The sequence below is a fragment of the Anser cygnoides genome, chromosome 3, assembly GCF_040182565.1.
Source record: "Anser cygnoides isolate HZ-2024a breed goose chromosome 3, Taihu_goose_T2T_genome, whole genome shotgun sequence".
Classification (NCBI taxonomy): Eukaryota; Metazoa; Chordata; class Aves; order Anseriformes; family Anatidae; genus Anser; species Anser cygnoides.
In genome coordinates this window covers 48781822-48802446 of record NC_089875.1, presented here as the reverse complement: position 1 = coordinate 48802446, position 20625 = coordinate 48781822, and the positions used below count along the sequence as shown (strand labels likewise).

Genomic DNA, 20625 nt, shown 5'->3' with positions numbered 1-20625 from the left:
ACTACTGCGGAGCAGCATCCTAAAGGGAAGTTCAGGAATTAGTTGTTAATAATGTAATGATCTTTAAAGGTTTCATCCCTGATCAAATTATTCCTCAGAACAGAGTAATTCTTTTTGGTTAACTTTATTCCTGTTTCAGATATACATATAGGAAGTTCTCATCACCTTTAAAAAGCAGTGCTGAACTGCTGCAAACATTAGCTTTCTTACCTTCTTTCAGTACAAGGATGTTTTGCTTTAAAGTTTGGGAAATTTAACATGGTTTTATGTTTGTTTAAGATGATTCTGATACTTTCAGAACAGAAGGCATGTTTTCTCAGGTATTTCTCACTCTATTAGACACCTTCCAAAAAGAGCAAAACCCTTCAGAAATGCAGTATCAAAAAACTTTGCCATCACTTATTGGGGAAAAATAAATATAGTAGAACTAGAAAATGAGTTGTATTCCTTATTCCCTGATAATATAAACTGCCTTGTGGCCAGCTAGATGACTTTAACTTTTTTTTTTTTTAAAAAAAGGAAGGTTCAAAGCCTTTTAAGGCTTTAACTTTTGCAGGGACCAGAATTACCCTGTGCAAGCCCTTCTCTTAGGTCTGCTCTGTATTCTCACTCAAGTGACTCAGCATGGCAGTGTAGTACATTCCATGCAAGTAAATTCCACCTTGTACTGTTTTTTTCCACCACTTTTGTGTCATTTTAGCATCATAAAAATAAATTGCATCTTTTTCACTGGAGGAAATCTTGTCCTTATGAGAAAAAAATGAGTTTATCTAGTGGAAGAAAGTAGTAGTTAGTATTAGAATGACCTAGTGATTTTGGGTGTTTGGTGAATATTAATAAAGGCTGGCTGTGAGGAAGCTTGTGGTGACACAAGCTATGTAAGAAAAATTATTCAGAACGCATTTGTAGAAGTTACCAAAGATGAGGAGAAAGTCTTATTTTTTTTTTTGATTTAACAAAATATAGTAGAATGTTAACTAGGAAGTATGAAAAAGGTACAGTGTAGATCTCCTCACTTTGCACGTTTTCAATTTCTGAGAGCAGAAGACAACTAGAGAAAGACATTCAGAATTTATCCATTTACTGAAGAGATCTAGAGCATGTTAGGACTGACTTTATAATCAGGTTAGAAATGGTAACAAGAAAAAGACTTTATATTGGCAAAACTGAAACTCCTGTGTTCATTCTTTAACTATTATGTAGCACATAAAGTTTTTAAAAAATCTTCCCTTTGATACAGAATTAATTTTGTCAAAATTCTGTCGAGCCTTTTACTGCGTACCTCCTATTGCTGAATATATAGCTGAAGGGTTATGTTAAAAATGATCTGGTAGATCACAAAAAAAGAAACAGCAAATATGAAGTACTAATGTGTAAACTCTGAGTGTTTGCGTTGCACTTGATTTCTGGAACTGGTGTATGTTGTGGTATAGTCAGCCAGCTCTTTGTCTTGAAAATGCTCTGCCTTATTTAGTATCTTAGTTGGGGGAACACTGTAGTACTTCCTGCAGGATTTAAAAATTATTTTTCTAAAAGGAAATCTTTTTTTCCCTTTAGGAAAAAAAAATAAATCGATGCTAACTATCGTCCAAACATAATATCTGTTGGAAAATGCTTTGGCAGGAATGTGTTCATTAATTTCCTTATATATTTTATTTGGGCATAAGATATTTGAGTGGTTCTTATCCCAAGTACAGAGATTGAAGGTCTGACTCATTTCTGAAAAATATGTTTTATTGAAACAGGCATGTGTAGTATGAACAAATGGAGTGATACATAGGCAAACTTGTTTTTTGCCACTGCCTATTGTGCCTGTTCAGTAAGTATCATAACCAGCTGCATGACCAGATTCCAGGCTCTGTTTTAGTTTGAAGTTCACATCTTTTAATCTTTCCGTGAAAGAAACCAGAAACCTTTAAGTAATCAGGGTAAACACAGGCGTTTTAATTTAAAAAAAAGGGAATTCTAGTTCACTGTAAGGTGGGGGAAATTCTGGCCGTTGGAAGATTCCATAGATACCCTTAAGAAGTATAAATGGAAAGTCACTTTCACATAACAGAATATCTGCAACTATTCTGTTTTCAAAAAAAATGAGAGGATTTAAACTGATAAAAAGGTAGGCGTGTATTTCTGTTTATTTCTATCCAACTTAAGTAAAATTTGAGATTATGTAGGAGATAAAATTCTATCTCACCCTTGCCATGTAGTGACAATGCTTTCATTTTCCAAGATACATTTCAAAAAAGCAAGTTTGTGGTAAAGATGGGAATGAGATAGGAATTTCTTGGCACAATTGGTTCTTCTCATACTCAAGTTCCTAAAAAGCCTAAAGATGTTTTATACTAACAGTGCACAAATAGGTATATTTCTAAAAACAGATGTACATTTGAAGGTACTTGAGAGAACAGGGGCTATTTCAGTAGTAAGGAGTGTTACTATCTTATCTTACAAATCTGGATCACTAGCGGTATTTTTCCTTGTGGATGTGAATTTATTAATTTCCCTTTTCACTTGGCTTGGATGTTTTACCAAGATACAGTCAAACAGTGTATCCTTAGAAATTAAAAGGATGGCTTGAAGCAGACAAGCTAAACATGGCATTTTTCTCCCTAAGGAGAAAGTCCAAAATGGTGTTTGTTTTATTTTTGTTTCTTTTAGATTATTATTCATTTTACATTTCTTTGGTAAGAAAACTTGTTTTGGCTGTACTTCAAATTCTATAAAGCTAATTCTTTCCTCTTCCCGTAATTCAGTGAGATATTGGTCATTATCTACACCTGCAAGATCTTATGGTGCTGTTTCTTTCATGTTTTTCTCCAAAGAAAAACAGGAAGAATAAAGCATTCAGTAGGCTTCTGGGATCACATTGAACTGTACTGTCCTTATGCTCTCTCTGACGTGATTCCCACAGGTTATTGATCTCTCCTCTCCTCCTTGTTAGAGCTTTGAGAGTTTATTTGTTATTTGCAAGAGTTCAGTAAAGATGGGCAGCTCTTTCAAAGGAAAGACAGAAGATGTTCTGGTTTGTACATTGCAGAAAATACAAAAAAGTGCAGAGTGTGTGGAAGGGGACTTAATTTATATTATAGTTTATCAGGGTAACTCTGGTAATTATTACAGGTTTGGAATTATTATTTTGGGTACAGAGTGGTAGGGCAAAGGTCCTATACTTTAGAAATGTGTGTTCTAAGAAGTGTTGAAAAAAACTCTTCTAGCTGAATGTGTTTTCTGGATAATCCTTTTATCATACAGATGTACAGGTCTCTCTCATTAGTAATAAACCTCTTGTACTAACTATTTCTTCTGTAGATGCATCTATAACAGGCATAAAATTTCATGCAAGTGCTTTTTACCCCTTTTCCCATTGACTCCACATTGTTCGTTTTTGAGGGAGAGATCATACATCCAGCTTCTACTCACCTATTCTAATTTGATCTGGGGTCAGTGTGTTTCGAAGCCTTTGTATTGCTCTTCCCTGATAGGGGCAGCTGTTGTTTTACTTAGTTGCTGTCTCCAACTTGTCTGAAGCCAACTGCAAAATAGTTTGTGAATGCTCCCTGTCAGACTGAATATATTATTTGCCACTCCGGTAACGGTATTTTAATATTGTAATGGGAAGGAATGTTTCAGTAGAAGATTGCATTCTTTTGTCAGTGCTTATGGTTCTTGCCTGTAATAGTGATTTCAGAATTTTTCAGTCTTGAGTATCTTTTATATTTAGCTGTATGGTATGGGGAAAGGTATCATTATGTATATTCAGCATTTCATCCTGTGCAGTACTAAATGTTTGTGCTGTAGCTGAGGAATTTAAAAATGGAGTAGGGAAATGATGCAAAATAAAGCAGTTACCAGAACACTATTACCACACAAATGTTGACTGTGTAAATTCATGAAGAGTTCCAAATTAATTAATTAGTAGTGGGAAGGTTGAATAATTCTTAACATACAGAGGAGCTGAAGTTAGAAATTAATTTTGTCAGTCTTTGGGTCAAATTTCAAGAAAAAGTTTGCAAAGCTGCAAAGCCTCAAATGTTGAAGTAGAAGTACCAAACCGGACTGAAGAGGATTGGATTTAATTGTTGTTACTGCCATTTAACCATGTTACTGACATGACTGTAGTTTATTTCCAGGAAGCTGTTCTGAAAGGTAAATAAATATGAATTAGTGAAACTGGGGAATAAGGGAATTAAAGCATACGCTCTGTCCTCTAAACATTTTCATAAATGACAGAAAAAATAGCTATGCTTAACAAATAATAGAGTAGTAAAAAATCAGAATGAGAGCAGCTGTGGAAGTACCTGAAAATTGCCCAAGAGGCTGAAGCAGTTGCTGAAAGTGATTGATTGAATCTTCTGGAGTTAAGGTTTTACTATTGGGTGAATTTATTTTGGCCTGAGGGGCTGGTAAGGTTAAGTGCGAGGTACTGCCAGAACAGTGAGAGTAGGAGCAGCAAACAGAGTTCTTAGAAGATGTGTTAACCAGGACAGTACTATAAGAAGTACGAGCTGCTTTCAGAGGAAAATAAGCAATTTAACAGTATAAGAGCTTGTGTTTCATTTTAATTTTGCTGCAATACAAATGGCCTCACAACGTTGCAACTGAATTCTTTATTGTGGAGAACAGGGGAAGCTCATGCTGATGATGCCTGTCCTCAATATAAGCTGCGGTGAAGGACAGGACTGGGAAAAACCTTAAGAATTAATCTTAAGTGAAAAGATTAAAACAGGTAGCGATCCTTTGTTCTGTGAACAGTGTTATTTTCTGTATAATAGAAGGCAAAAGAATTAAGAGTAAAGGAAATAGAGGAAGTAAGTCTGGGGAAGAAGGGTTTGATTTTCACCTCGAAGATAGTGTTAGCCATCTCTTTGCTTTGATGAAAAAGTAATTGAATAAAAAAATGAAGTAATGAACTATTCCCAGTAAGCATCATGGACTTTGGGAGCATGCTAGTCTTCCTTACGTTCAGTGTCTTGAAACATAGTATGCCAACAAAAATACCAGCAAAGTGCTGTATGAAGTTTGAATGCAGACAGAGCTAAAATAAACATTGGTGACTCAGTGGCTAAACAAAAATATCTGTGTTAAATGGGATAGTCTCTTCTTTGATGGCTATTGCTTTACCTTGTGAAGAAACATTAGAGAAATGCAGGACAAGCCTTTTTACACTGAATGGCTTGTTTTTGCTGAAGTGAGTCTTCTCCACACTAGTCTGGCTCCGACATAAAATGATTTTACGTATAGACTTACTTCTTCCAAATGTTAGCTGTACTCGTTATCAGAGCAGCAGCAGAAAGTGACATTACAGTGTTTCATATGGTTTAATGTGTTGTATACTGCACTTTTTATTTTACTTTTTTTTTTTTTTACCAAATTGGAATGTCCTTTGTAGTCATGCTTGGTATGTAAGTACTGGCGGTCCTCCTTGTTTACTCCTTATTACCAGAGATGTTCCTTTGATGTTTCTATTTTTAGTCACTCCTAAATATATAAAACTCATTTTATTTATATAACAGGAGAGAAAAAAACAAAGGGACGACAGTACGGACAGAATGTGTTGTTGCTTTCAGTTGGATAAGTTAAAAGCATTTCTTTCCCAAAGACTGTCTTCAACAAGTATGATAAAGTGGGGATCTTTAATAAAGGAAAAAAAAGGCAGATTTCTAATACCTCCCTTATAAGTGTTGTTGTGAACTTTAGTTGTGGTTTATTTTCAACTTCCTACAACAAATTGTAGGATGTCTTCATTTTTAACATGATGTCCTTGTGTGCTGAATTCCACAGCAAAAACTAATGTCATAGTGAAAACCAGATACAATAGAAAGAGTTTTAATCATGCTTTTTAGTAAAATTAAAAAAAAAAAAAGGAGAGGAAGGGAGGAATATTTTGTAGTAATGCTGTACGTTATTGTTCTGTAGCTAAAATGAGCAAAAGCTTAAATTTTGAGTGATACTAGGAAGATTTCATTTGTCGTAGTCATCTGAAAAACCACAATAAATTCTTCATGCAGGTTTGACTTCCCTGAATAGCTCTTTCTAACTCACTCCTGCGTGGTATGCTGGTTTTATATTTTCGCTTTCACAAGTGAGGATATAGTGCTGCCTTCTATAGTCTCCCCGTTGAAACGTCGGTTGTGCTGTGCAATCCATTGTGTTTCTTCTTCAATTAAAGTTATGAGTAAGTAATATAGTAGCATAAAAAGGACACTGCTGTCTTTAAAAGCATTTGGGAAATTCCTGCATTACATCTGTTTTGTTAGTTCAGAAGCGAGTCTCTTGCAGTGCACGTCATGTAAATAAGCAGCTCTGTACGTAAGGTAATGAAGCAGCTGAACTTCTTGGGAGTGATGGCTAAATAACATGTGGTAGGCTTTTTGATGTGGAGGAGAGGCGATAGCGTATTATTTTTAGTAGTATGAAGCAGACCTAGTTTTTCCATGACAGTTTGAACCAAGGGCTGCCGCAGTCCTGCCATTCCTTAATGATTTGCTGTTCCTGCTTCCTGTTTTACATCAGAAAGTGCTGCCCTTCATCTGACCGCTTAGTGCCTCCATTTGGTGGACAGCTTAACCTTGGATTAGCTGACTTGCTGCGGGGTCAGTTCTGTTTTAGCACTGACAGAAGTGATAGAATGGGAACACACAGCCAGGGAAAAAGGCCTTGCAGTAGACCACCCTTAAATATATCTGAACTTCCGCAGAACTGTGACCAAGTGTGTTCACCTGCAGATAAGATAATCAAAAATGTGGTGTAACAGAATATAACAGATGAAAACAAAACAAGAAATCCTACAGAAGAGGAAAGTCCCGTATTGGTAATTTCAATAGCTTAACAACGTTAATAAAAGATTTAATTGAGCAGACCTTAAGTAAATTCTGGAATGCACTTTAACATTCTTACTCCACTGAAAGCTTTTACTGTTGTACAAGTCTGAGTTCTAAAAGTGAGGACAAGAATCTCTTAAAATATTTCACGTGTGAAGTGTTCATGTATTCTACTTGATGCGTTACTGCAGTATTAAATTTTTGAGCTTTGGCTAGTATTGACTATTAAAGAAGTTGTTCAGGCCAGCTGCAAGTGTGAAGCAGCTGTCTCCATTATATACAGTGGTTGAAACTCTCTAGATCAGTAGTTCGTTATCAACAGAAGAACGTCTGTTGATGGAAATGATTTTTTGAGACCATATTTACTGCAAGAAATTTAGGTCATTTGCAACTTAATTATATTAAATCTTGTTTAAACTGTTAAATTTCTCCACTCCTCTCAAGTGATCTTCATAGTAGTAAGAAGAAACTAATGTTATTCATTAGAATAATTTCCGAAAGGGGATATAAAACCTGTTTTTTATATTATGATTACAAGTTTGCACTCCGTTTTTAAGAAGATGGAAAATAATTAAAAGGTAAGCACAAATTTATGATGATCCGTGCAGGCACATTTTATCGTATATTTTTACAGATTTGGATATGTCCCAATCAGAGAGAGAGAGAGAGAGAGAGAGAGACATAAATATATCTAGTTTAATTGGCTCATGGGTAACAATATATACTGATTCTTGTCTTCTCTAGGCTTTTGTTATAGTAATAGGAGAAAGAAGCTTCTCCAACAATTATTTCTAAGCATCTTAATCCAGCTGTTACTTTAAAACTTTTCCCAGACATCTTTGATAGTTTATAGAACCCAGGAAAATCATTGTGCCTACCTACATCTTACGTTGAATACCCTATCTTTTTCATCTCTTCCTTCTCTTTCAAAATATTCGTTGGAGATGTGTGCCACCCTCCTCTGTATTCATTTTTTTAAGCTGTTACAACGTGTAACTGTAAGAAAGAATAGAGTGGTATTTCTGAAAAAGACCCTAGTAAATTTATTAAATTGGCTTCCCAAAGAGAAGTGAAGAAATTGTTGTGTAAAACTAAGTAGACACATGCCCTGCCAAAGCAGAATTATACATAGATTGGGGATGCTAATTAGCTTCTACATGGTTATTCTGTATAGTCCATAAAATGTATGTAATCTATTTGGTTTTGATAGACATTGTGGACAGAAACATGACATTGATCTATACCGGTAATTCATTTTGTGGTATCTATAACTTTTTTCATTCTTCATCCCATTTTTTTCCTCCTTGTTTTCTTTCTTTGAGTATTCTTCCTGTGCTTCCTCTGTTTTTTTTCCCCCTTCCATTTCTTTGTTCCTTTTTATTTTGATGGCCCTGGAACAGAATTTGTAAGCTGGGATCTTCATATAAAAGCTTGTTAAAGCTCAGGAGATCTAGGGGTGCTGCTTGACAGCAGGCTCAACATGAGCCAGCAGTGTGCCCTGCAGCCAAGAGGGCAAAATGCGTTTTGGGGTGCATTAAACACAGCAGAGCCAGACAGTCAAAAGAGATTATTTTCCCGCTACATTTTTTTAGTGTTGGTGCAGCCTCACCTTGAATATTGCATGCAGTTCTGGGCTTCACGATATAAAGAGGTTGTCAAGGTCCTTGAAAGTCCAGAGGAGGACAACAAAGCTGGAGGGCACATCCTATGAGGAGAGGCTGAGGACGCCTGGGTTGTCCAGTCTGAAGAAGAGATGGCTGAGAGGCAACCTTGTTGCTCTCTGCAACTTCCTGAGGAGGGGAAGGGCAGAGGAAGGCACCCGTCTCTTCTCCCTGGTCACTGATGACAGGATGCATGGGAACAGCACAGAGCTGTGCCAGAGATAGACTAGTTACAAGGAAAAGTTTCTTTCCCGCGAGGGTGGTCAAGCACTGCAACAGGCTTCCTGGTGAGGTGGTTGATGCCCTGTGCCCATCAGTGTTCAAGACACATCTGGACAATGCCCTTAATCATGAGCTTTAACTTTTGGTTAGCCACAAAGTGGTTGGGCAGTTGGATTAGATGATCCTTGCAGGTCCGTTCCATCTGAACTATTCTATTCTCTATCTAAAATCTTGATGAAATATTTCTCCCCATGTGCAAGGAGTGTCTTACGAAGCCGTGATTCTGTCCTGTCCGCCTGCATTGAGAAAGGTGACAAGAAAACTGCAATGAATTAACCATGCATTATTTTCCTTACCCTTCATTTCTAGTTAGTTGGTCTTTTAGATTCCTATTTTACATCATATTGTTGACCTTGAAACCTGTTCAGAATAACTGTACTTTTCCTTGTTAGTGAACTTCCTGTGAGGCTTGGAGGGTTGGTTGGTTTTTTTTCCCCAACTTTGTATGTATGTCTTAACTGCAGTCGAATTGTATTGATCTTGGGTACCAAAAGTTCTATTTTTTGTTCAGATGGTTTTCTTTTTTGAAATTGCAGCCTTGTACCTAAGTGGAAGAAATGCTACTTGTAGGATTGTTCTTGAGGAGACATAGTATGAAGAGGAAAAATTTGTCACCCTGCACTTTTAACACATTTTTATACTAAATATTAACCAGAATGTATTAAAGAGGTCAGATAACTGTACGTATAAGTCGTCTTGGCAGTGCTTTCTGGAGGAAAGATTTTCGTGTGCAGTAACAGTAAAGTAACCAGTAAGCACTTCCATTTTCAGGCTATTTAAAGCATGCTGTATTGCCAGTGTTAGTTTTGAAATCTAGATGTCTAATTATACAAAAATAAAGCTTGTCATACAGACATCTGTGGTTTAATGCTGACTGATGATTTATAGTCATCAAGCTTCTCTTCATTATGCTATTTTGACGTCAGAACACAAAAAATTCTAAGCTTTGGAAAAATGGCCAGGGTTTTCCACCTCATATTCAATAGGAAACTTGAGTGTCTCTTTTTAAACAGTAATGAAATGCTTGAGCATGCAGTAGAGCACTAATGAGATTTTCTTTAATACGTTGCTTATAGGCTAAGGTTTTAATATGGGAATGTTCTGGAGCCTGTGTCAGGAGAAACATAGTTGGCCATGACATACAAGATTGGAGCTATCTTAAATAGCTTAAGTCATGTCGGACTGAGTCATTAGTAGCTTACTTTAACTTAAACTTGGGACTGGTAAACTGTCCCGGAAAGTGAAAGCTTAGATGAAGTGTTCCTGGAAAGTCACGTTGCTTGGAACACAGTGACTAACGAGAAATATTTATTGCTTTATCAAGTTAATTTTTCTTGTGTATTGTTGGAAATGGTATGTTTTCTGCTGTTTTTTTTCTTATGTATTTACATAGGTATTTTCAAAGCTTCACTTTATTTTCAAATATGTTGTATTAGTAAGGATAATAAATAGTTGATCTTGCTTTAGGGATGATATCTCCACTAAATTTCTGAATGAAATGTAGAAAAATAACATGCAGAATCCACAGATCTGTGGTGGAATCACTGGTGGCTATGCTACTTCTTTCTCAGGGCAGATTAACACTGAACATAAATGGAATCTTTCAGTAATACTAGCAGCTGTTGTGACTCTGAGACCCGGGTCTCTTGGCACTTGTGTGTGTAGATGATCTCAGATGCCAGATTTGGAGTGATTGACGAAGGAAAAGACAACCTTCCAAGTTGTCACATCTGTTGCAAATCCTGGACAATGCTTGTAAAGGGATGCTCTTTGGTCAAAGGATAATTTTTGCCTTTGATAGGTGAAACTCACTCCTCACTCAGGATCAAATGATACAGGTCTGTAGATAGCAAATGAGTACAGGCTGTACATCCAGGAGCTGGGGACGTTCATAGGTGTCTGCAGCAATATATGCTGGGAAGCACAGCAGTGATGGTTTTACATCAGGTGTAATTAGATAGTGGAAGATCCTTTTTAATATCCAGACAATGTGTCTGAACCAGTTGTTATGACTATCCTGTTAGTTTCTCAACAGACATTTGGAAGCTAGAAAGAGCCATTGATGGTCAGTGGTATTAGGGTTGGAGAACCTTCCAAAATAGTTTATATTTAATGTCAGTAGATTCAGATTCTTGAGCAATGTCTCTACCAAATATTGTTTTTACAGTGATGGTTCCATGGGGAACTTTTCCCAGAAATGACTGCTTAACCTTTACCATGAGGTGTTTTCACACTTTGAATTCTGACTCTCTTAAACTTGTGGAGGGATACTTAATTTATCTTAAAATACAAATACTGTTACTTCTCTGTAACAAAACTCTTGATTTCATAAAAATTCTTACTAATCCATATGAAATCTTTGTATATATGGCAAGAGTTTGAGATCAAATGTATTGTACTGTAAAGTATGCAAAAAAGTTTGTGGTAGGGAATAGACTAAGGGGTCTTTCTGTAATTGCTACTGTCACATAGTACAATTTTGCACATGATTTAGTAATGTGTAATACAATGGAGATTTAGGTCAATGCACTGTCCTGTGAATCAAAAAATTGCTTTCAAAAAGGCTTCCTTCATAGCAGGTATTTCTATCCTAGGAAATCAGTATTTTTAAGTAAGTAGTGAAGAAGCTGCAAGAAACCTTACATGTATGTGAGTATAAATAAGTTCAAACTAAAAAGGACAAAGAAAACTGTTGAATTACCCCCTTTGAAGATCTTTCTTATTTATATTGTTTAATTATATTTCATACACTTAAGTTCTTTTTGGAGTTACACTTTTCTCCAGGTTATCCTTGTAAGTCTTAAATTGTTGAAATAAAAGCTTTTGGGTGGGTTAAAACTAAAGGTGCAAATGATAATAAAGTTGACTTGAACTTTTCTAGCAAACGAATAATCTACTCTCATCATGAAAACTAAAGCAAGTTATGCATCTGCAGGTCAGATGGAACAGTACGAGGGTTATTATTTGCTTTACTGTTTGTAGAAGTTGTAGACTTCTCTAATTGGCAGGTCGGCTGCTCTTTTCACATAGTTTTGATCTAGAGCTTCTGCATTTTCTTAAGCTTCTCACAAACATGTTCCCGTTGTAATAGACCTGATCATAACAATACATTTTACTGTAATACAGCCCAGAATATGTTGGCCATATTAGGCTATCTATTGAAATTACACATTCAGAGCTAAATTTAATACTTCTATAACAGCATGTAAAGTTCATTTCGGCTCATCATTCCAAATTTGCAACACTTTTTTTTTAAAAAGAAAACCGTATACATGCATCCTGAGAATTTAGAAGTTAATACAGTAGTTGTGTTATGAAAATATTTCATTTCACTACAATACTTTCTGATGTGAAAATATCAAAACACTTTGAATTGTTTAAAAAAAAAAAACAACAGAAACAATGTTCTTTGCTCATAGCAAGAAATGGAGGTCTCTGAATGGAAGCTGACAAAACATTTTTTTCAGCTGCAATAGTTCAATGGAATGAGATGATAAATATAAAAATAGCACTGAATAGACAAAGCTTAGTAGGAGTTTTATATGCATATCACAAGTCTGAAACCTATTTCTAGTAAAGAGCATTGCAAGAGGCAGTCAAACTTGAGAGCAAATGCTGATATCTTGCATGACAGATTGGCCACCTCAGTGAGAAGTCTGCAGCAGCCATAAGAAGTTAAGATGGTGCTTTAATCCTAACCATTTGAAATATTGTTCATGTGTACACATTCATTTTATATATACATAATGTTAATTGAATTTATAAAGAGAAAAATAAAGTATATGGACTACAACTGGAAGCAAAAGCTATTCGGGTGAAGATCAACTTTGCAAGTTTTAAAACTTACCAAAGGTGGTTTTCAACACCTGTTTTTTAGAAATGTCATTTAAATGCTTAGCTTAATAAACATGTAAGTGAGGCAAATGAGAAAATCAAGTGTACATTGAAAAAAACGACAATTACAGCATTGAAATAAATCACTTAAGTGTAGTAGATACTTAGTATTCAGGAAAAGGGATAAAAATCTCATAAGAGTGGTCACCTAACTGTACCTGTTTACTTTCTAAATGAACCAACTGATTGTAATATCCTGATAATGGATTGGGCAAGGTTTGCTATACCATATGAAAGGCACAGCAGTGTGCCTCATTATGAATATTTCTGCTGTTTTTAAATAAAGTGATGGAATGATGCATGGTTGTTTATTTCAGAGGCTTTATGTCAGTGTTGTACCAGTGCATCTTGTTGTCTTCCTAGCAGTATGATATTCTTTATCTGTTAAAATTTGAAGCTTTAGAGAGTAATATTTTAAAAATAGTTTCTTGTACACTTGTATTTTGCATATATTCTGTGGAAGCAATGTTGGACTTGAAATAAAAAAGTATTCTTGTGCTTAGGAAGCAGTCTGTATTCTCTTCCTAAGTTACTTGTCTTCATTCAAATATAAATAAAAATCCAAATAAACATCCAAATGTTTATCTTATGCTGTGTGTGCATTTCAGCTGCATCATAAGAGCAGCTTAAATCTGCAGTTTATATGTGTTACGATGAACGAGTTTCTATCCTTACTTAATCTGTAGACCTGTAGAGTATTGCTGGATTATGTGGTTGGAGCATTGGTATTTGTGTCTCTGAACCTGGTGGTTCCTTAGAAAAAGAAATTTTCTAGCAAAATTACAGCAATTTAGCTAAATTATGGCAATATAGCAAAATTATGACAACAGCCTCAACCTTTTTTTGGTAAAAGTGAAGAACTCACTTTCATATGTAGCTTTACAGAAGTTAAAGGCTTATCAATAAATGGGTTTCTTCTGTAGGTTACAAACATAAGAGGAAGTAGAATCTATATATAGGTTTAGAAATAGAATTTCTCTAATCTTAAGGTTACGCAAGCGAAAGGAAGTGAAGAAAATTAATTCAAGATAGGTCAGTCATTAAATCGAGTACTGAGAAGGAAGGAGGTCGGGTTTGTAGCCAAAGCATTATCAGCCTTAGCTGTTACACGGAACTGAGGACCTGCTGGAGCACTGTCAGTATTTAGTACCCATAGCCTTAAAATGTCTCAGCCTGGTTCTCATTCGAAAGGCTAGGGGCTTTCCTGAAACCACCACCAAGTCATTTGCAGTAAACCCGTTTTCAGCTCAGTATTTACCTTCCTGAAAAGGGTTATCTGGTAATTTTGTAGCCATGGCTATATTTGACTTAGTATATGATTCTTTAAAATGACCACTTGGTTAATCATACTCCCGTGACTTCTTTCACTGATGAACAGCCTTGTACAAAGCAGCCACACGTGTTCTGAAATGCAGTTCACTGGCATGGATGTTGTCTTCAGAGTTAAATGCCAGAGAAATCCTCAAATTCAACACCAAAATGGTCTAGCAGTACTTAAACATCTTGCCTTATGCTGACTGTTTCACTGGAGCTAAAAAATAAAAAAATCACTGGAACCTGAAATGCAGGCTGATCAAAACCAATCACAGACTCATTAATAGAGTCTATCACAGTAGCTAACTAGGGTAGATAGTTCAAACATGTTTTTAGGAGCTAATCCCATAACAGTGGGAATGATAGGTTACCTATAAAGGACCCATGGAAGACCTGAAGGTAGAAAAAAATATACTAATCTATTTTCATGTGCCTAGAACTCATGGTGAAGAGGTCGTTGCCTCCACTGGAAAAATATTTAAGGGTTCTTGGGTTGGTAACCACCAATGTATTGCATTCACGCTCGCCTCCTAGCTTTTTTTGGGGTAACTTCTCGTTCCCAGCATTCGTGCTAAGCTGCTGTGGTAGTTTGCTGCATTTAGGAGGGAAAGTCACATATATGGGAAAGCATACACAATTTTTGCCTGAAGATTTAGTGCTTGTTTTTATGATCACTGAAAAAGATGCTGACGTAATACAAGATTTTTCCAAGAGCATTTCTTCAAATGAGTTGCAAGTTGCTGGTAACCTCTCTAGGGAGGATGTTGGTCTTTGATCCATCTCACGGATTTGTTCCTCTTGGTTGATTTTTCCAGCCACTGTAGACATTTGTAGTAGCCAGGCTTTCCCATTCCTTTTCAAAACTAAAAAAAAGTTACCTTTACTTCTTCATAGTACTTAGCAAATAAACTTTATGGGAGGACAGAAAGACCACCATCCTTGTTCTTTCTAAAAGACAGAATTAGGCCAGGGTTTAGGCTCTTCCAGTACTGGCCCAGAGACAGTAAATGTTTATTCTGTTCAATATTGAACTTGCGTTTGCATTTCCATGGAAGTGGGAACAGCTGGGGCAGAAGAGCAAGGGAGCAGTCATTAGTTTCCTTCTCACTTTCTTGATTAAAAGTGACAGTGGGGGGAAGAAAGAGCATTATCAGACACACAAAAAAAGAACTCTCAAAAAATAACACTGTAAAAGGACAGGGGTGGCTTTTTAAAAATTGAGACATTGGAGTGACATTGAGATAGTGGGTACTTCCACAATCCGTATAATGATACAACGTACGGTATTCAGTAGCACTTTACATAGTTCCTTGATCTGTAGCTTAGACGATTGTATGTGGTATGTTATAGCAGTAACAGAAGATAAATTGATTTCATTTGAGAGGTGGCTACGTATCTTCAATAGCCCAAATGCCGACGCTGGTGGTTGGATTGTCCTCTCTGCTGTTCTGCTCTTTGGCTTTGCCTTCCTTATTTTTTGTTCTGCAAGACTTGGTTGAGTGGAAGATGCTTTGTCCTTGCAGTGGCGGAACCTCTCTTGTAAAAAGCCGTAATGCGAGAGTACATCCATCCCTTCGTGTACACAAAGGTGTTGCTACTCTTCTCCGCGCTGCACAGCCATTTTAATCTGAATGGGAAATCTGTCTGGGGACCAGAGTACAGTAATTAGCAGTCTCTTCAGAGTGTCAGAGCAGAATTACCATTGTAATGGTTTAGCTGGAGGATAAAAGGATTGAATTTGGGTCTGCCTTCCTGCCAAACCAAATGAGTTGCCATGGGAATTTTCAAATATAAGAGGCGTTTACTTAAAGCAATTTGGCGGGTTTGAATAAACTCATAAATTACGGGTTTTAGAGGAGAGATCCCTGCTTTCTCTGGCATAGGCTGAACAGCAAAGAAGGCTGTTAGAAAGCTGCTTACATTCTTAATGAGAATAAGTTGATCCATGCTCCTGTGCAGACTATCAGCTTATTAAGGCTAAACTGTTTCTGCTAAATACAGTACAGTAAGCACATTTTCAGAGACAGAGTTTGCAACAAATCCCTGGAGTAAAAAAATAAAATCTGATTGCTCGAAACATAAATTGAATTTCCTTTGCTAGATTAGATCTATTTTCAAGTAATGCTATTAAAAATGGTTCGCTGTATTGTTTCAATAAACATTAACCTGCTATTGATTTCAACTTTCCTCTGTGCATGTAATATTTATTACAACACTTGTCAAATCTGCTTCTGGAAGGGGAGGAGGGCAGTGAAGGTTTTTTTTGAAAACAAATAAGGCGCTGTGGCCCTTCAGACTGTTTTTTTTTCAGGTCACATGTAAATGTTTTCCCAGCTAAGACTTGCATTCTCTCTGAAGGGAGTTGGGCTTTGACCTGCTGACTTCTTTGTCAGCACCAATGCTATTGAAATGTGAGAAGATGGACTTGCTGCTTTCACAAATGCCTCAACTGATGAGCATCACTTATGCTTGTTTAACCTTCAGTTGTGCTCAAGAAGTCAGCTGTAGTAGTAAGAACTGATGACCAGGGTTTTGTACTATTTGTTTCAAAGCACGTATTAATGTTCTCCTGGCCGTGTAGATTTGCTAACTCACAGAATGAAATAGGGAAGCTTATATGCTCTTGAATTCTTGGAATTATATTTTAAAATTTATATTCTAGGATATGACATCCTTGGGATAGCATGCAACGTTTTTCTCAAAAATAGCTTTTACATTGGGCATATAGAATTAGGCTTCATTATTTGTTTCCTTATGGTCCTTTTTAGTATGTATCTCAAATCTTAACTCATCAGTGTTAAGATATTGTGGATGAACTAATTAAAAAGACAGCAGTAGTGCTGTAATGGCAGTAATTTAGGCTTTTGTTTAAAGCAGTAAAAATATGCTTAGAACTCCTTGATAGGATCTTACATCACTAGTAGGAATCCTGTAAATTAGCAAAGGAAAATAGTAAATGTGTGCTGATGATTCAGTAGCTGAACAGCTGCTAAGTTCTAACAAATTCCTAAACTTTTACTAATGATGCAGCTGAAATTCTGCTTGGTAGCCTCAGGGAACTGTTTCTGTGAAACTTCAGAACTATCTCCAAAGAAATTAGATGAAGACAAGAGTAGCATTTACTATTACTGATACTTAGAATTTTAGCTGTTCGTTTAAAGTCACTTTTAAAAGTATCGCTTTCTCATATTAATGTTGTCTTCTAAACTGTACGTCCTTTAAACTTCCAGTAGATTGGTTTCATCAGACTTCATTTCACCATTCTTTCGTAGATGAGGAGCAGCAAAATCTAATGATACTGCCAAAGTGTTTGTGAAGTGGCTTTTGAAACTAAAACTATGAATAGTTACAGTCTCTGTATCATGAGAGAGATACTAAACGATGAGAGGACATCAGTGTATTTTTGAAGTTAGTGAAGGAAATGTGGCGCTACAGAGAACAGTTCACAGGATGCTGGGTTGAACTCAAAGCATCACTTAGGTACATAGTACAAATACTATACAGCAGTTCTGCAAACTGGTGCTGGTAAAGAAACCAGTCAGAAAAAATCACAGGGCTCATTGGTGTTTCTCTGTACTAGAGTTTGCAAATTACATACGCTGTGATTTTTCTTGTGTTTTTGAATTTTGGTTCCATAGGTTGGTCTGCTTTCTTGGGCTGTACCTCAGTTTGAGTCTTGTGCCTTCTTCCTCTCATCCCCTCTGGTAGACTTGCACAGCTAAGGTGGACCTAAGTGACAGTGGGATCACAGCAGCAGCTTAAACGGGCTTGCCTTTTTTTTTTTTCTTTCTTCCCAGTGTAGACATTGGGACAGGGACATCTGGTGATTATTTATAACTGAAATCTGGGCTTCATAGTGCTACCTTAGTTTTGCTAAGAGCTCACATAATCTTTCCTGAGTAGAAAATGAGGAAAAAGTAGAAATGTTGCTTAATTTTTTTTTTTTTTTGTAATGAGGGCCTTTGATAACATGAAAATTACCGATCACTTACCTCAGAAATGTCTTCATCCATTCTGGAGAAGGATATGCAACGGTCAGGTTACCTAATAGATGACAAATTTTTAGCAGCGCAGAGAGAAACCCTTTGGTTTTATCATCTAAAAGAACAGTATTAAAAAAAAACAAAAAAACAACTGTATAGGACTCAAATTATCTATTATGTTGTCTTAGGCGAAACTGAGTTGGACCTGCGGAGGTCTGAATTTGTGATTCCAACTGTGGGCTGTTTTCATGAGATGTGATCAGCCTGTTCAACATATAGAAGTAAAATCCTCTTTCTGCTTCACTGCTGAACCCAACTGCAGACTTCAGTTACTTATTTTGTGAATGGATATAACAAAATAACACTTCTTAGGCCTTTCTATGACCTGATTTTATTTGCTAAACAGTAGAGAAGTAACCCACAATATTTTGTGCACCAGAGCAGACAGGGCTATCCAGGAAATAGATATCAAAGGTGGGAAAAAGTGGAAAGCTGTGAAAAGCACTCATTCCCTGTGTTTAGTTTCTTACATTTCTGGGGTTCTTGGCTCCTGCTGTTGCAGGAATCCACGGAATCAAAGAAATGTGCATTCTGCTACATTCTGCTGCATTCGGTAGGGTAGCAGCTGTTTCTTCTCAGGGCATGCCCCCCCTCCTTTTCTGATACAATTTTTAAAGTATTTTTATCCATTTTTCATTTAATTTTGGCATTGCCATATTGACCTCAGATCTTTAGATTCCTGCAGCTTGTTTCTTTGTGCAGTTGTTTTCACTTAGTCACTATCTTGTAAACTTTTGGGAGTTGAAGCTGTGTGCGCGTGCTGCTGGTATCCGAACTCCATAGCAGAGTGGCATTTACATGGTGGTGTGCAAAAATTAACGTTGTGTGCAGAAGCCCGGAAACAAAATGTGTCATAATGCATGCAATTGTTGGCTGATGGAAATCAACACTTCTCACTCAAGATAGTTCTACAGAAGAATATAATACAGAAAGATGAAAACAATATCAGTAAATTAATTGACTTTTGTAGGGTCCTCATTCCAAGACAAAGGCTAATTCTGCACGGAGCTGAGTCAATGGACAGGTCCATTCGGGGGAAGTCTCAGCTCCCCCAGTTTCTCCTCCCTGATGCTGACGCACAGTTGAGCCTGCAGGGAGCTCTTTCAGTATGGTAATCTGACAGAAAACCATTCATAACCCCCAACTCACCTCACCTCCCCAAAAAAGTCTTTCCAGTTTAGCCAGTTGACATGGCTCAGGTATGGATAAAGCGTTGGATACGGGAGGGCAAAAGAGAGGAAAGAGTAGGGTTGTGAACACCACGAGTTGTCTTGGCTGAAAGTACATCAGAGGTGCCAGCTGAGAGGTGGTTTTTTTTTTTGCATCTTTTAAGCCATTTGACTCCTTTGACAGCAATATAAAGCCTCAGCCAAATCACCCAGAAGTTTATAGCCTAGGAAGAAGTCTTAAGATAGTATTTTGATTTTTTGTGTTCTAGCATCACATGTTGTATTTTAGTAGACTTGTCTGAACTCGTTTCCAATGAAGTAATTCTCCGTAAGTTTTCCATCTGATCGATACTCATTCCAGTGTCAGCTTTTTAAGGTCTCAGCTTACTGAACTCAATTGCGCAGCTTAATTTTATGCATTTCAGAAACAAAAATCCATTCACTTTTATTGGAATCATTTCAGAATTGCCCTAGCTTTTCAATTCTTTTGGACCTTTACTATCTGTGTGTTCTTTGACTTAAGGAATAGTACTTTCCTCTCTTCCCATCAGTGAGGAGAAAATGAATATTCTTCATTTACTCTTAGTGTCCAAAAACATGCATCTCTTTTTTAGGTTGATACCTGATTTTTGTTTGCATTTTGTAACTGAAAGCTTTAATTGCTCTTTTTCCATTTTTCATGTAATTTTCTATTTCTGTAAATCACTTTTACACACATGGAAGGAGGTTTTTAATGCAAGGTACTGTGTATAAGTATATAATCCATAAAGTTAGAGAATATGTGAATTTGGATATTATTTTGCAATATTCATGAGATTCCACAGTTCAGGAGATTAAGAAGGGCTCAGGTGATTTATCCTGTTGCAGAGAATGCATTTTAAGCTGCTTTTACTTCTAGGTGTGCACCTTGTCTGCTGGAATGTGAAATGATAATTCTGCAGTCTCTGAAAGACAGTTTCATTGTACAATTTATTTTGGATATGAAAGAGTTGCATTCTCGTAATGATTGCATTAGAACAATAAGTGTTTAGAGAACTGGAGTCTCTGAACAATATTAAAACAGATTTTTGGAGAAAGTGAAAATCAAGGATGAAATCTAGAAATAAGAAAATGGGAGAGTTTTGAATTCTGTGACAAAGATGTAAGAATCTGTCTGAGAAGAAACTGAAAACTCAGTTTGGAGGAGGTGATGTGCAGGCACTGGAAGTGAATGTATGGGAAGAAAAGTTACCATTTGAACAGCTTGACGTTATTAGGTTGGATTTCATATTTTAATATTAGAATTTTGCCTGTTCTCCACAAAGTTGATACCATATGCATTTGGCATTTAAGGTTAGTTGGAAAGCTACAGGGGAAGCTCCCCCTTAAAGATATCGTAGGGTAATTTATCACAAACAATTCCCTGAGCATGGGGTGACAGCATTGATCAAGGGTGGCTTGG

General features: G+C 36.7%; 1 protein-coding gene across 15 annotated transcripts in view; it reads left to right on the top strand.

The window, feature by feature from the left end:
• QKI (QKI, KH domain containing RNA binding) overlaps positions 1–20625 on the top strand; it is a 160406-nt gene that overhangs the window by 104615 nt on the left and 35166 nt on the right. The window lies entirely within an intron of this gene.